The sequence below is a fragment of the Mastigoproctus giganteus genome, chromosome 10 (assembly GCF_048544385.1).
Source record: "Mastigoproctus giganteus isolate SK-2022 chromosome 10, ASM4854438v1, whole genome shotgun sequence".
Classification (NCBI taxonomy): domain Eukaryota; kingdom Metazoa; phylum Arthropoda; class Arachnida; order Uropygi; family Thelyphonidae; genus Mastigoproctus; species Mastigoproctus giganteus.
This window is the reverse complement of record NC_143584.1, coordinates 94,414,267-94,424,583: the sequence shown is the minus strand read 5'-3', so window position 1 is coordinate 94,424,583 and position 10,317 is coordinate 94,414,267. Positions and strand designations below refer to the sequence as shown.

Sequence of the window (10,317 nt, the reverse complement as noted above, 5' to 3'; positions counted from 1 at the left end):
CGAGAGACAAGCTTTACAAATTAGAAGGACATCCTGTTTATTTTAGCTACCTCTCCGTGACTCCTAACTTTTTATTAGCGCGTGTATACAGACATTTGTCGTACGACTGTCTCAGTCTGAAATATAGGTTGAAATGCACGTGTCATTCGGCCAGGTACGTTTCTGCGTAATAACCTTGACGATGATGAAGGAGTCCCGTTATATTTACGGAACCATTCAAAATTGACAACCAATCAGATATGCCGCTGCATGTCTCGTCATGCATCTTTCCGTGCACATTTGACGAACACGACTTATCTTCCACGTGAATCTCGATATGAAGCGGGAAGAGTGAATGCAGCCACCCCGGCTTGTTTGTCATTGGCTCTCGAGATCTCTCACAACTAACACACAAGCCTGGGTGGTGTTTTCCCACGTGACGACTTAACTTGCAACTGGGCCGGGTGGACTCTCCGAAACTGAGACGTCGGCGGTCGGAAGTGGTAGCAAAGCCGTGGGTCAGTCGCCGCCGCATTCTCGACGAGGTGCTTTGTCCCGGACTTTGAACACACCGTGGCGTCTTGCTGAAGTGAAAAGCGAAGGTAAGTGAACGCTTTCGCTTCGAGGAGTTTATCATTTACAGATACGCTCCCGCAGCGTGCGCAAGAAAATTCACGCTAAGAGCAGGTAAGATGAAATTTATTGGGTGTCAAAGTATAATATTTCAGCAGTGGTAAAAGACATCTTTGACCAATAATTAGCCAAAGCGGTAGGAGAATGAGTATTTTGGGATCCACCCGACTATGCATCTCTACCTTTAAGTATTCGACCTTTCTTCTGCATTATACCTTCCAATTCAAAGCGTAGATTTAATAATCGTGGACTGAATGTGAGAGGCCTGAATTCTCTGTACTGATGAAAGTCCTATATCAAGCATGAGCATGCAAACGCATTATTTGGTACGACAGAGAAACACTGAAAACCAACAGGATGCTAAACAGAATCCTTTTGGATTTCATTATTTCTCTGTTATCCAAGCAAGGACAATTTTTCCTTTTTTAATATAATTTATTTAAACTATTAAATTCTCTTTCTGATATTGTATATCATTTCTATAACAGTAGCAACGACACTGTAGAATAGCGTGGTCTGTATCATTATTTATTATGAGGATCTGCGCCACGATTTTATACTGAGATATACAATACAAAGTTTAGTATACACACGATTAGTTTGTAAGTCAGAGTATTTGTAGTTACGAATGATCGACTTCATGCAAGTGGTTGAGACGTACCACAAAATGAGAGAGAGCCAGAGAAAAAGCAGTGTGGCATCGTATACTGATTGAGGCAAAAATTAATACACGACGAAGCATTACTTTTTCTCTGGCTCCATCATTTTGTAACACCTTAACCATTGGACCATTAATTGTCAAAATAGCATTGTTTCAAGGTATCCGATTTGTTCTAGAAGTGATACAATTATTAATATCAATAAAAGAACTCTTCATAACAACTTTAATACTCTGTTCGGCACAGATCCAGTGAATTTCTGAAGTTGATTATTTGTAATTGCACTCCATGCATGAGAAACGGCTCTTCTCAGAATTTCTACATTACTTAACTGGCACACATTCCTTGAAACTTTGCTAATATTTCCCACATATTCTCTACTGGGGTTTAAGTCCAATAGGCATAGTAGCTAGCTAGCACGCATCAATGTCATTAGCTGAGAACCATTCGCATTATGGATTTTCTTGTTGGAAATGGTTGGTGATCTCTTCTAAGGATGCCATAAATGGCACGAGATGCTCATTGAGAAGTTGCTAATAAGCAGCTGCACTCATGGTATGGATACAAATGCTAAACTTGTTTGTCAAGTTCTGCAGAATCCTCCCCATACAATCGCGCTACGTCCTCCTCCTTTTTGATGCTTGAAACTGCCACCTCGTTCGTGTGAATATCGTGCCAATAGCATTTCCAATCGACTGACGCGTCGTTGTTGAACTTTAACTGATCACTCCATATGATCAGCTTTCATTTTCGAGCCCAAATCATGCGATCAATGCTTTCCCTTCCCCATATGGTGCTTGTTGAATAGAAGTTTAGACTTCATTTTCCTATTATGTGGTTGGCCACACAGCTACATCACTGGATGGACAGTAGAATATGTGGTACTAATATCAGATTCGTCTGCTGCTTATCGGATATTCACTGTACAGGCTGTTCGCACTGCCATATTTTTTGACGAGGCATCGAAGCAAGTGGACAGTAATTCGGTTTATAGGGTCTGTTAGAATTAATGTAGTTTTGTACTGCACGATGATGATGATGTTTTGCGGTAGGCCCTAAATGTTTAGCTTTGTACAGTTCCTGAATTTATTTATTTGCTTTATTTATTTGATCTTATTTGCAATAAATACGACTATTTTTAGTCTCACGTACATTTTAGTCTCAGCGCATTTCGCTGCTTTGTGAACATCAGTGGGGTCACCGATTTGAGATTATTTCGTCTTTTTTTATGCAATCTCTATAGTTTGGAGTAGGTCCTTTACCCTTTTCACGCAGCGCCACTGCTACCTCAGTTATTTGGTATTAGGAATGAAAGACGCGGGTTTTCCCATTTCAGTCTTCGCAAGGTATGACCTTGAAGGACGATTTTCTAGCTACACGCTTTCAACGACTTGGAAAGATTTGACTTTTAAATACCCAATCTGAAGAAGCGAAGAAGACTAACTTCTGGTTTCTATATAAAGGTTACGTTTTTTTTTTTCTCTCAAGGTAAAATTTCTCATAATCGAGACTGCACGTAAGAGTCACAAAAAAGCGCAGCTTATAAAATGCTTTTCCACTTAATAAAACTCTAATAAAGTTATGTAGAACTTTATTACGTGGGAAAGAGCAATATATAGATATATATTTTTGCTTTAAACTTTCTGAGCAAACTCCCATTCTGAACTTCTGCATTTCTAAATTACAGAACTGTTCGTCATTTATTCCAAAATTTAAATAAATGACCTAGATACGATCTGTCGATAAACTGAAAATTCTCTCTCTCTCTTTTCATTTTCAATATGAGCGAGTTGTTATCCTAAAGAAAATCCATTCGTGAATGAAGGCAGCATTTTTTCTTCTTCTTACCTTATTTGGTAAAAAGGTCTAAATAGATCCTCAAAGTGGATTTCAAACTACGCATTTCAACAGCAGCACAAGAGTGTTTTCATCCACACTGTAGCTTAAAAAGGACGGAGTACTTTGTACAGTTCCTTCTGACAGATATCTCACATATTTCAGTTTCGCCGGTTGGGGATTGCTGCTTGATTTTAAACAGAAAACCTACACCAAAGCAATGGCAGCGATTCGAATAAGAATAAAAATAAAGTGCCCTTAAAACCCACCGAAATAGCGCACATTTTAGAATAATCTTATAAGATTATTCTAAAAAGTAAACGAAAAGTGTTACGCTGTTTAGCATTGTAGAGCTGAAAGACTCGAAGCTTTCCTAGCACTCGCAAAATAATAATAGGAGCTAAACCTTCATAGCTCCTATTATTATTATGCGGTAAATTCCCCTTAATGAGGTAAGGTCACAGGATTCAGCCAGTGTTTTAGTCATAGGCAGACTAAAAACAAAAGCAGTTGGGATTCCGCATGAGGTAGCACGAAATTAGCATGATTCATCAAGCTAAATTCCTATTGAGTGCAAACTTCCTCTATTAATTTGAATACAACGAGAACGATCTGAGCTAGTATTCAATTAAGTTCGAGCGATCGGCTGAAGTTCCTTACTATGGCTACCTTCATCATATGCCTTAATTACACAATGAAGTGGCGCCTCCGTAGCCAGGTGGGCAGGAGCAGCAGTGTGTAACACACGCTTCTTGATTAGACCGGGGTTCGAGCCCGTGTCCACCAAATACGGAGGATACGGAAAGGTCAGGGATGACTACTGCATATCCCCAGAGCAATATGGCCTTAGTTGCTAATGCTCCTAAAAACTAAAACAACACAATGAAGTACCTTGAGAATTAATGAAGTACCTTGAGAACTACATCCTTCCTAAAATGAGGCCTCCAAACCTGTACTGCGTACAGGTCTGGAGGCTCCATTTTAGGAAGGATGTAGATTTGCTTGGAGTGTACAGAGAAGGGCAACAAGATTGGTGAGGGGAATGAAGGGATCCTCTTACCAAGACAGGCTTAAGTTCTGCAAATTGCAGCGGCTGGAGACTAGGCACCCGCGCAGTGATCTGATTGAGGTCACCTTGAATAGTTCGAGCACGCTGAATTCTGATGGGATCCTTCCACTTGTTCAGATTACGAACCTAAGGGGGAATTAATTCAAATTAAGAAAAGACAGACGTAGAATAGATGTGCGGAAATTTGCCTTTAGCCAACGGGTGGTTAATTGCTGGAACAAACTTCCATCTGTCGTTGTGGAAGTTGTTAGGTTAAATAAATTTAAGGAGGAACTGGGCAGGCATTTGGAGGGAATGGTGTGATATTTTTTTTTTTTTTTTTTTTTTTTTTTGGCTGATGCTGCATAAGCTTTCACTTGCTTTCTTGCATCACATGCCACTGCACTCCAAGAAGCCATATTATGCTTGTAAATTTCTGCCCCTGGGCGAAGGCACTCTTTTCATCTGGATAGTATTTAAAACATCAGCGGCTTTATTGGGTGGTATACAAGATGAAGCACTGTGATGATTTTGACATTGAAAAAGATTTCCGTAATAGGCAATCTGTAAAATGATGTTATGTCATATATTGGGAAAATAATTTGTAAAAGAATAAGAGAAGTTTACCTCAATATGATATTATTCTTTTACAAATATTGAAATCAGTATTTGTAAAAGATGATGATAGTCTATGATGCTCAATATGTAGAAAGCATTGAGCATCATAGCTCTGGTTTATATTATCAAATCGAGAAAATAAGAATAATTAAGATTAGCCTACTCTACTGGATATATAATACGATACAGCTTCCGTATAAACATAATGTTTAGTACATGGTCGTACTGCTGATGGAGAATTAGACAGGAAGTTCAGCAAGTCATTATGGGAGTCTTTATTCGGTATGAACGCCATTACATCCAAATAACTTCAAGACAGCGAAAACTGAAAGCAAAATGCAGATCAGTCAATGTTCACAATTTCGTGGATAATTAATTGCGAGAGCGAATATTGCAGTATAGACTCGCCTTCAAATACCGCTAGAGCCAAAAATCGCAAAGTATGACGTCGATTGAGTTGGCAGTTATGGCAATTATGATAGTGAAAATTCTCGGTTAACACCCCATCCTCTATAAAAACACATCTATGGAACTACAGAATAGAAGGTGCAAAGCAGGGCTGGATTCCAACTTTTAAAATGATATGTTCCGCAGATCCTTTGCCACAGATGTGGTATAACGTGATCCAAAAGAAGAACATGTTTTTAACCCATGCGGTCCATATTCTTCAAGTAAAACAAAGTTTAAAGTATGCAGTGAAACTGCACTAAACTGCTTCCTTGAGTAGGGAGAGGCCTTTAGAATGTGAAGTTTTCTTTTCTTGTAAGGACAACTTTAATGGTGGCCACAATATTCAGATGAAAGTGCGCCTGCTGAGACTAATTCAGAACACAGTGTGTTCTGAAGATCGATTTGAATAATTTTCTGTATGAAAAGCCAAACTTTCCTAGTGGGAGACAACTACCTTCATCAGATCTGTAGAAGAATCTGCGATGCATACGGTTATACTGTATTCCGAAATGGGTTATGTAATATAGAGTTGCAATATTCTTCTCATATAACACCACAGGGATCAACCATACCTGACTACAATCATCCACTCGTACAATAATTTTCTCAGCGATTCACTGATCCAAATATTTAACTTCGCGAGGCGAAATAACCGTCTCTTCTTATTACTCTGGATTAATATTAACCAGTGGAAATTCCTTAAGCGACATGTATCGCAGAGTTCAAATGAGTTGCAGTAATCTGTATTAGTAAAATGGTACAAATAATCTGCTCGAAATTGGAACATCGTTCTGCTAAATCGCTGTTGCCAAGGGAATGAGAGGCAACCTGAATTTCGAACATGATCTACTGTATTGGATATTAAATTACGAAGTGCGTGGTCCAAAGACTGGCAAAAGGTCTTCATACTGGAAAAGTTGTATTATCACATGCTTACTGTTAAGAGATAACTTCGAAGTGATAAAGAAATTATATAAATCTTTAGATTTATAAACAGACGGAGCCCAAAAAATATTTAAAAAGTCAGTGGTTTCTGAAACCTGTCAAGGAATACATACAAGAAGACGCCAGCACTAATTTCTTTCTAATTTCGGATCTGATCTGACCTATGATATTTGAATCGCAATTTCCTGTTGGCTACTAGGGAAGAAACCACGGAAAACGTGAACTTTTTTTCCTTTGAAAAATCTTTACAATTTCTTTTATTTTCCAGTTTTACCCTGGTCTGAAAGCAATTAACCAAACTAGACCAAGCAGCTAACCAAAAAAATCTCAACAAGCGACTTCATCAGGAAGAGGGGGAAACGGATACAGCTATTTGCTGTTGACGTAACTAGAAAGGTAATCGTGCTATTTACCCCTACAGCCATTAAACTTCGTAATTTCCGGAAAATGTTCGAGGCACGATTTGTGGCATTCGGTGCAACCTCGATTTAAGTAAAGCAAAATCTTGTGTCACTTCTGAAGCTTAAAATGCGCTGCCTACTTACTTTATAGGCCAATTACTCCAAACTCGTGAAAACTCAAATGAATCCATTGTCAGGTCACCATGTTTCCAAATTTTCCCAACTGTTATATCCAAAAAATACCGACAAGATTCTTCACGAAGCAGTTCCGAAACGAACTCTTTCTTCAGCTAAGTGATTAACTTGGTGAAGAACAGAAAAGTTTCGTTCCTGGACATTAACTATGAACGATGACCAGAGGATGAATAGGTGGCTTTCACGTAAGTTGAGAGAATAAAAGAGCAGCGGCTTCATAATCTACTTGCCTTTCTTCTTTCATCGTCAGTTGTCGGAGGTGGCACGATGCCTCTGGTTACAGATCAGCTATCGTGGCATACGGACAGAATCGGCCTAGATTCCTCACCGCGATATCGAAATGCTTTATTTGGCTCCGTGTTTCCGAAGTGATCGCAAGATAAGCAAGTTCGGAAAAGGAACGAGTAGACTGTGCCGCAGAATGCCCCGAGGTGAGCGCACAGAGCGCGCGAAATGATAAGATAGTTATTAAAATTCAGCCTGTTTGTTAACGAGTCTAATTACGCTGGTTCTCTGAACGTAGTCGTATTTAGGAAGAGAAAGAGGTGGTTAATTGCGAAAGAATAAAAGAGGTAAGCCGTCTAAATCTCAGTTGCGTAACTATGCGCTGAGATATACTAAAAATTGACCCAAATAGTCGGAGTGGGACAACTGATAAGTAATCTACTGTAATAGTTGCCAGTCAATCGTTAACTAATCATTAGTGTCGCGTGAAGCATTTCATCAAATACTTCAGAATCGTCAGCAGATAACCCTCACTTAATTCGCTACCCCCTCTTCCAGTCTCTGCGCAGTGCACTTTAAACTTCAACAAAAACTCAAAAATTTCAAGATACACATTGTGATGTTGATTTTCATGCGCGGAGTTGCTGACGAATTAGTGGAAAAAAGACTTTCCTCCGCAGATAATTATGTAACATCTTATAATTACAACGTTCCATCGAGGGTTGTCCTTAAAAAAAGTAAGTAGAAAGCCTGAAAGGGGAAAAAAAATAGTTAAGTTTCACCCGCCTCCTTTCTCTTCGCAATGTACACTTTTTTTTATGTCAACATTGCTTTTTATGTTTAATTTCTCTTGTACTTGTAACTTGTTGTGAATTCTTACAAGACGGGTGCTTAGGAATGCATTAAGCCAACGACGAAAAAAAAAATCTATTCTCTGGTATTTGTGGACGCATTATTCAACATAGTGGTCCTCAGTATTATCAAATTTGGTACAGATTTTGCAGAAAATAATTCGGAGTGGCTTTCCAACAACGGGGATACTGACAATGATCCCACTTCAGCTCTACATTTTGCTATAATTTGCACTTAAATGAAATTAAATCTTTAAATCACTGTCTTTTCAGCAAGCATGTGCAGACATTTCAGAAAACGCTCGTCTAAACATTTAAACTGGGAGTGAATTTCTGGAAATCTGTGAATACGTAGGCATTAAACGAGTTCATAAGCCAACAGGGAATTTTCCATTAGATCCAGTATGCAAGATATTCAAAAAACATACTTGGACAATTAAAGCTGTAAAATATGTCACTTGGAGCTACCTGAATCGAAAGACACTAAAATAGCGATCTAATTTTGTGTGAAGCAGTATTTTAATTAATCAATTAAATGGTGGAACTAAACAACAATCACTTTCACGCTGGTATGCCAGTGACTGAAGCCCAACTAGATGGGCAATTATAATAACAAAATACTAAGAAACAGGCCACGATAACACCCGAAGAAGATGGGGTATCCATTTCAGTTTATTATTTAAGTATTAATGAGTTTAATAAATATATTGCAATACGACTCCGAACTATTTGTCAAATTCCAAGATCATGCATTTAATTCTAAGGAATGAAAGTTCCTTGGGACTTTGAAGAAGCATAAATATTTTATTAACGTAGAAATCTGAAAAGAAAAATTTATTTACGTAAAAATAGGAGGACTTTCGAGTTCTCTTTTGTGTCCAACAGGATTAAAACTTCCTAGTAAGATTATTGCATTTATGAATCTGTTTTATAACCAAGAGAAGACGAGAGCTTTCCAGCTACTTTTCTTAAGGTCTAATCTTATTTTTTATAGACTTGTATTTCCATGAAAAGTAAAAAAATCGCAAATGAAATTCTTTAGTGTCACTTTAAAAAAGTGCACGCTGAAAAGAATAATCTGGAAAAATGTAAAAAATAAAATCTGAAATGAAACTTAGCGTGCGACCAGATAGCTGAAGAAAGATGAATAAATCTTAATTCCAGAAATGGTCTGAACAATGTTATAAAAGAAATTGTTTATCTTCTGACTGAGAATTCCTCTGAAACTTGAGGCAAAAATGTCTTCTCTGCCAGGATTGAAAAGTTAACATGACGAAGATGTATCAGATCTGTATCTCTGGACGAAATTTACCTCTCAGTTGATTACTTAATCTGTCTAGACAGCAAATGTACTTCTTATTTATTGTTGCTAGAGTTTCACAGATCATTTCTGCTAATCCCCGCCCATATAATTTGGACGAAACGGTTGTCAGGATTGTTTGGGCAAGAGTTTTAAGATAATGAGAATTCTGTCAGGATTCCGATTTTCTCATTTCTCTATGTATTGTAAATAGACAGTATTCGATATTCCGATGTTGAGGGAGCAGCTGCTAAGAGGATATTATAACTTCTGCTTCAGAATTTAAGCTTCATTTTGGAGGTGTAAATGTTCAGCATTGTGTTGAATATTCTTTTATGTTACACAAAACTTGCAGTTACCGTGTCAACTAAATCATAATTTAACCATTGGGTCAATGCCATCATCAACTAATGGCACTGGCCCACACTTGTAAATGTTGAACAACTGAGTCATTAGCAGGATGTACCAATACAGTTTTTTTAGCTAGATTAACGCAGAATTTATACAGGACGTGAATGCGTCCAAGTAAAAGGGCCATCTACACTCGTCGAACATAGAAATACAGAACAAATTCGGAGAATCGAATTGGGGGAAGGGATGGAGGCAGGTACAGGGAATAGTGAAATTTTATTTGTTTATTTATCAGTTTACTTTGAAATATTAGACAACAATTTTGTTATCATTTCTTACAATCTTTATCAGTCTGCAATATATCTTTAAATAATGTCCATAATTAACATATTGCATCAATACATATACACAATTTATAAAAAAAAGGTTGTTAGACAAATGCCCCTGCAAACATAATAGTTCAAAGGAAAAAATTTGGAGACGCTGAGATAGAGAGGTTAGTCAATCAAATAAATTCTTGTTATGTCTGGCAGAGTCGCTGGAAAGCAACTGGAAGTCTTGAGTTGAGAAATTGAAAAGAGAGTTTGTAGAGAATTATAGTATTCCACTACGTTGCTTGGGAATGAAAAATTTAAATATCTAAAGTTGTTTGAAAGTTTTCATCTAAACTGATTGCTCTCTCTCCTTGAGGATAAAAAGACACAATATTGTTTACTGCATCTGTTGGGAAATTAGTTGCTGTAATATGTTTAGGTTCCTCAAGACTACGATGTAATTCGTGGTGTAATTTCAAGAGTGGTACAGAGGACTGATTTTAATATCGTGG

At 37.8% G+C, this 10,317-nt stretch overlaps 1 pseudogene across 1 annotated transcript in view; it reads left to right on the top strand.

Moving 5' to 3' along the window:
* Positions 1–413: 413 nt before the first annotated feature.
* LOC150079164 (allatostatin-A receptor pseudogene) overlaps positions 414–10,317 on the top strand; it is a 74,511-nt pseudogene continuing 64,607 nt past the window's right edge. Inside the window, exon 1 of the transcript XR_016547579.1 lies at positions 414–581. The product of XR_016547579.1 is annotated as an allatostatin-A receptor pseudogene (transcript). The remainder of the gene's footprint in view (positions 582–10,317) is intronic.